At 38.5% G+C, this 7,520-nt stretch overlaps 1 long non-coding RNA gene across 1 annotated transcript; it reads right to left on the minus strand.

Moving 5' to 3' along the window:
* Nucleotides 1-3,327: 3,327 nt before the first annotated feature.
* Nucleotides 3,328-6,697, minus strand: LOC115195633 (uncharacterized). The gene is made up of 2 exons (XR_003878725.1): nt 6,558-6,697; nt 3,328-4,435 (listed from the first exon to the last, which is right to left on the minus strand). It is a non-coding gene; the product is annotated as an uncharacterized LOC115195633 (long non-coding RNA).
* Nucleotides 6,698-7,520: the final 823 nt, after the last annotated feature.

Consider the following 7,520-nt stretch of genomic DNA (forward strand, 5'->3'; position numbering starts at 1 on the left):
TAATTTCAACTGCATTTAAAGTTTGATTAGATTAAATTTAGACCTACTCTTTAACTTAGATTTTTGGTTGAGATTGAGATCTGAATCCAACACATTGGTAGACAAACTGGATATTGAATTGTGTTTGGTTGTCAACGCAAACAAATATCAACATTTGAAGGCGATGTATCTTCTGCTTGGATAGTTCCATCTGTGCAACTGCCTTAGTCAGGTTTTAATTCCAGTTTGTCTACAAATTAATCATTTCTATGTTTGATTCACATCTTCAAATTAAAGAACAGGACTAAATCAAATCAAACTTTAAATGCACTTTACATAAAGTTTGATTTCATTTAGGCCAATTCTTTAACTTTGATTCTTGGTTGAGATGGAGACGTGAATCCAACATATCAATTATTAATTTGTAGCTAATCTGGAATTAAAACCAGACTAAATCAGTGGCACAAAAGATAGGCCAAAGATATCTCCTTCAAATGTTGATATTTGGTTGTTCAATTCCAATATCACTTTTGCAATACAGTAAATAGCATATTAAATTGTCGACAAATTAACAAATTATATGTTGGATTCACATCTCCAATTAAATACAAAATAAAAGGATTACGCCAGTGGATCAGATGAAACTATCCAAGCATTATATATCCTTTAAATGTTGATATTTGCTTGTGTTGTCAACCAAACACAATTCAATATTACTTTTGTAAAACAGCCTTAACTTTAGACTATTTAATATCTTACAAACTAATGAAACAGTACTCATTCAACCTTACAATGAGTAACACATCCATGGCCACATTTTGAGGTAGGCCTACAGGAACTATAAATGTCTTATGTAATCATAGAAAGCGTGCATGTTCAAGATAGCATGCAAAAGTCGCAGGTCTGTGAAGATCTTCACAATTGCTATAATAATCTGTGCTGAATCTCGAACAGCATTGATAATTTGCACTATAATTTTAATGCACTCTCAAGGGGGATAAGACAAGCTGGGCAGGGAAGGGTAATAGAGCAGGGAGAGGATGGAGGGAGACAATAGGCAGGTCAATGGCTCGTAAAGCCTGGCTTTAGGGTTGCTGAGAAGCACTTCCGCACTGCATGGTCTCTCTCCACTGACTGTAGCATCATCAGTTTACTGAGTTCTCACGCTCTACTAGTCTATTCACTGAAGATGTCATTCCACAGCATGCACAACAGGTTGCACAAAAATAACACAGTGGTGGGAACATACTTTAGATTTCGGCATTTGTGCGAAATTTGTTTCCTGTCTATAATGTTGAAATGGATTGAATGTTGTGGATTTTAATACTTTGTTAAATGGGAATTTCACCTCTTTTTAACCTTATATTCAATATCTCCACTCCAGCACCATACCAGTCTCTACATAGGGGTGGCCAGGGTTGGGGAATAACGGATTACATGTAAGGGATTACAAAAAACGCTAACTGTAATCCGTTACATTAACTGCAAAAATATTGTAATCAGATTACAGATACTTTTGTAAAAGTAGATGATTACTTTGAGGATTACTTTTAAATTCAGAAGGGGTGTTTGCGGAAAAAATCTTTGACACTTTTCTGTTTTCTCAATCTTTCAAATCAGCATTGAAAAAAGGCGCGAGTTTAAGGTGTTTCGACCTGAGTGAGTCTGACCACAAGTCAGAGACCAGTATGATGACACATCATGTGTTTATTGGATCGCGGGAAAATAGCAGGAATAGACTTTTGTAAGCTACAGTCCAAGCTATGTCTTCCAATGCTGCGACTGCTGTCGGCATCCAAAGATTATCAAACTTGAATAAACGCTTGGAGGTAAGGCTGACAGCAGTGGTGTAGTCTACAGTGATACGGATATCACTTATTATTAGAAAAATCTACATAGCGCATTGATGTGAATCACACTGCTGCTCTCTCATTAAGCTATTTGCACCTTATGGATTGTGGCTGTTCACAAATCTAGATGTGTATTTGGACGTTTGGAGTTCTACCGTTAGACATATGAAATGGTAACACTGGTGCTAGAGCTGCTGAATCAAGTGCACCTATTATCAACAGCATGAAACAAATGAAGAAAAAATAGTTACCCAAGGCTTTGTTTTTTACAAAAATGTTTGGTGATAGAGTAGGAATGGCTTGGAGATGTACCGGTTGGTTACCACTGGTCTATGACAAACAAGTAGCATGTTTGTCTGAGGCTACTGATCTCTTCATTTTGCATGGTAAAGATGTCAGACACCAGATAGGTGCACTAAAATGTACATAGTATGGCGCGCCCCTGGAGCAAACTAAGGTTATGTGCCTCGTTCAAACCAGTGACCTTTTGGTTACTTTTTCTGGTATAATTCAACAACGAAAATTGGATGTTAATCCATATTTGTCTGCTGGGGCACAAAATGGCCGTCGACGTAGTTGTAGTCCCTTTTTAAAATTAGCCTACATATTAGAACAATATCTGTATTAAAGGGATAGTTCACTGCAAAACTGAGTTTTTGCTACATACTGAAAGTGCTCTCTTGAAATTCTTGACTGCTGACATGGACAATTGTTTGGAACAAAGTACATTAAGTGAACTATGCCTTTAAGATGGTTCTAGCCATGAAGCTGCATCACTGTGAGTATGAAAGTATTTTTTCCCCATTCTCTGCAGCAGTCCTCATGAGTATGCAGCACTGAGGCAAAGACTAGACAGTGTTGGGTAGACTTCGGAAAGCATCTCATTACCTAATCAAATAGTAAATAATATACCTTTGGGGGACCCTCTCCAACTCTTGGCAAGTGCATAAAAAAAGTCAGTGCCTTAGGGTTAAAAAGTGATAAATGTGGCATTCTTAGGACCCCAGTCAAAAACTGACATCTAGAGAACATGGTCATAACTATTTTGTAGTGCGTGTCACTGGACTAGAGATCGAGGGGGCATCATAGAATGCAGAGTCTAGCTCAGGCCCATGCAGCCAGCTCAGCAGTTGCTGTCTCGACAAAGTGGCAGCTCAATAAATAATCTGGCTGCTGCTGTTGGACCCCTATAGGAAACTACATTAGGATGTAATGGACCGAGATCGATTGCGAGAGATGATGGATCAAAGTAGAGGTGACAGACCTAGAGGAGTGTTTGAGGGCTGGATCAATGAACAAGCCAGAAATCTTAAAACAAGATTTGGTAGTTTGTAATTTCAAAGAGTTTACAGAAGTTAGAAGCTACATGGAACTTTTGCCCTCCAAAAGGGGTTCCTAAATAGAGAATCTTCAAAATGCCAACTCATTGAACCCAGTGACCCAGTTCAGTATCAACCAACAAACCACCTTCAAACAGTAATCCAAGGAGGACACAAAATATAATTTATTATAATTTATTGTACATTGTTATTCTGTACCATTAATTCGGAAGAGCTAACAAAAACTAACATTGCCATTTATACAAAATATAAACTATAAGGGGGAATATACATGTGTCACCCTTTCCCACGTGGTTACAGTACAGTCATTTTGTTATGACCAACCCATGCATTGAAATGGAGATATGCCAGTTATATCCTCCTTGAAAAAGACCAGAAAATCTTTAGAAATCACTACGCATACAGACTCAAGTCCAGTGTCAAGGTTATTCTCTTCACATACAACACATTCTGGTACATTGCCAATAACACAAACTAAAAAGCACCAAATCGTGAAAACCCCATTTAAAATATTTTAATTAAAAGAGGTTTGAATTTCTTTATTAATAATCTCCTATGCACAACCTTCACTTTGGGCACATACAAAACACATTTCAGATTATTTTCCTAGGTATAATTAAAAACTACGATTAGAACTTCTGTACACCAAAGTGGTCCACCTTTTGAGAGACATGTGACATGACAACCACCTGCATCCTCCAGGCCTACATCCCCCAGCATTCCACAGACTGATAACCAGGATGTTTTGGTGGAGTTGCTATGGAAACACAGGTCTTGAGGGATGATGGAATATAGTGCTGGAGCAGGAAGCCATGTTGAAGAGTGCCATTCCTTTGATTCTCCATAAGTGATTTGAAAGGGGTGGTGATGGTGGCAGCTTCCTCTCCAACTGACGTTACACTCCCCCTTCGGAGAAAAATGGCAGCACTAGGATTTTCTTTCTTTTGGGCGAATGAGTGGGTGGGGCGAAATCTTAGATGTGAGCCTAGTGGTCTCTGTTCAGTGCGGTTGAGGGGAGTGGTGGTGGTTATGGTAATAGGGCGGTGGATCAAGGGTTCAACAGTAACGGTGCAGGAGGGAGGTCGCCATGACAGTGGGGAGCAGGTGAGAGAAGGGGCTGGACTGCAGTGACACTCCCGCTCCGGTAGGGGAGGTGGAGTTGGCCGAGCTGCTGTACGTGTCTGTGGCCATGGTGGTGGAATTGACGCTGGAGCCCGCACTTGTCGCGTTAACCCATGTGGATCCTGTTGTGTTTTGGGAGACCACCTGCAGGCAACCAGGAAGAGGCTTGGTTAAGCGGAAACTCAAAACGTAATTCTACAGAATTGGGACAATTCCTCATTGATCCATGACAAAGCACATTTCAGCCAAAGCGGACATCTTCAATATGATGTAATATCTAGAGGACTTGTGAAATGTTGACACATTTGTGAAATTTCGGTTGTGGAAGGCTGGCTGTGAAAAACTAGCACACAATAGGTTGGACACCAGCTATAGTGGCATGGGTATTCTAGGCCAAGCGTGTAAAACAATGGATTGCGATGTAGATATTACAATGAAATGGCCATTAAGGTTTGGGGAACGTAATTATCCCAGCTAGCACATATGGTTCCTTGGACGTTATGGGAATGCATGTTTGTGGTTTCACATTTGTGTCCTGACCAGTAAAAAGTTAACTTATTTTATTTATGTTCTGAGAACAAGTAAGAATTGCCTGTTCTGGGAACATGTATTTTTAGGTTGGAGTGAGGTTCTGAGAACAATTTACTGTGGTTCCATGAAGGTTTTATTAACACTCTGAGAATAGAATGTACAGGTTTTTGAATAACTTCCTTAACGTTCCCTGAATGTTTGAAGACTTCTCAAAGCACAGATAGGACACATGAGTGTAATTTTCTTAGGCATTGATCATGCAAACACTTTTGTGACATAGCCTCAGTGAGATTCTACAACCTTCTGTTCTCTATGCGTGGAATTAGTTCATGCCGCCACCAGGATGGAGCTAGCGTTCCATTTATTTAGATGTGTAATGTAATATATATATATATATATATATTACACAAAAAGCTGTTAATTTGAATCTATTCAAACAGACCCAATTTCAAAGGAAACTCATTAAGATCAGGTGTGGCCAGTTAGTGTGAGTGGCCAACACCTGAACAAACTTCACGTGATGGCAGATAGAGTTGTGGATGCTGAGAACGGAATGTATGCGTTTTTAAATTACATTCTAAGAATGTTTTCTGACGGTTACTAATGTTAATTTTTTTGGAAAGGAATCTTAATGTTCTCAAAACAATTGAGAACATGACATTAATAGAACCATGAGGAAACATTATGCTGAAGTACTGAAATTCACACAGAAAGTTGTTTCTTAAAGTTCTCTTAACATTGACAACATTCCTAACGGTCAAACACTTGGAGAACGTTCCTGGAACATAACCAAAATTGAAATTAATGTAACCATGTTTGAACTTTCAGGAAACGTTCTGTTAAAGTAATGAAATACCAAGAAAATAATGTTGTCAAGTTCCTTAAATGTGCCAAAGCCAAGCAACTATACTGCACAATTCCCAGAAAGTTGTGGGGAGGTTGTATGCTAAATAACCACATTTCAACCATGCTCTCACCAAGCTCAGAAACATAGTTCTCAGAAGTTGTGCTAGCTGGGTACTGATTGAACAATTTTGTAGTCCAACTTTTCATGTCAAATCCCACAGGAAACCCCTGGATTAGATCAAATATCAGTTGCCTATCCAAGCCAAGCACATTTCCATGGGATGGAAATTAAAATAGCAAATAAAACGCAATGCACCTTTAAATTACAGACACACACTGGCAATAATTAGGAAAATCTATGTTTTTTGAATTGCTATGTGTGACTAGCCTATCTGGGTCACAACCAGGTATCGCATAACCAGTAACACCATACAAAGAGAGAATGATAGTCCAAAAGCAGACAGACGCGCAAACTGTTGGTCTTTGCTACCCGTTTCAGGTTTCGTTTTAGCGCGCACTGACATAAACTTTAACCCTTGGAAAGACTCAGGTGTACCGTGGGTTTAAATAATTAATTCGCCTAAGTGTTTTTATAACAAAGTGATACAAGAAATAAATGTGGGATAATTGCAGAAAAGACACCGAAATTATATGATGTATATGTTTAGGCCTATAGATGAGAAGTAACGAATACCCTAATGGGCTAGCTATTAGGCTACTTTAAGTCCTGTCCACCCAAGCCATATAAAACCTAATCAAAAACAATGTATTAATAACTATCGAATTAATAACCTACCACAAAAATACCGCAAGCAAATGAAAAGCGAATTACTTAATTTAAAAAAAGTATTTTTCTTTTTAATATGAATAATACATGTATTTGTCATACCTGTGTCGATAAATATATGGCGAAGACAATCACTCCAAGATGAACAACTGTCATTTTTGACATCCTGATGATGATGATCTGGCCACAACTTCAAGCGCAGCCACAGTCCCTCTGAAAATGTGATCACTGAAATAGTCGGACCAAGGTTTTATACCAGCATCATGACTGACGTGTGACGTTGAAACTTGGTCACATACACAAACAACCTATAAACAAAATAACAATGTAGCCCACTGTAAAAGCATGTGATACACATATTTGTTTTTATATTGAACATATGCGTCGTTGATATCCACATGGATTGTATGTATTTCATTCATTTATTTTAATAGATGATTTAATTAGAGTATGTGTCATCAGTGGGAAGGCAAAATTCGGAAGCATTCATTGGACTACAACCAAACAAAATATGGCTATTAAACCCATTATATAATGCAATTGGATGGAAAGGTCTGCTACACGGGGCAACTTCAATTCAGTTATTATCCGATTTTAACATCCAAATGAAGCCACATAAAATTGCCAAATATTGTCGAATATTGCAGTTAGAGATTCCAGGAATAGAGCTGATTATTTTCCTTATTTTACATGCCAGAGTCATATCTGTTCTAGCCTACATCGTATATCTATTACATCTGAACGTTCCAAAACCTTATGTCTTACTGAACGCGACATTACTTTTGACCAACGGTGACATCTCCTGGCTATAGTTGGTAATGAACCTTTTATGGTCCTATGTGAATTATATTAGGCTACCTGCGTCTTTTGTTTTACCATTGTATGGACAGGTTCCTATGACGCATAGAGTTATCTCAAAATGTTCTGTCCGAGCGTTATATGTATACAAATCTAATGGGTCAAATACACATGGGTTTCATCGGCAGAGGTAGCCTAACGCTTCGAACGCAGCATAATCTGGATATGTATGCAACAAAAGTTCAACATTCACATTCTGATACCTTT

The sequence above is a fragment of the Salmo trutta genome, chromosome 1 (assembly GCF_901001165.1).
Source record: "Salmo trutta chromosome 1, fSalTru1.1, whole genome shotgun sequence".
Lineage (NCBI taxonomy): Eukaryota > Metazoa > Chordata > Actinopteri > Salmoniformes > Salmonidae > Salmo > Salmo trutta.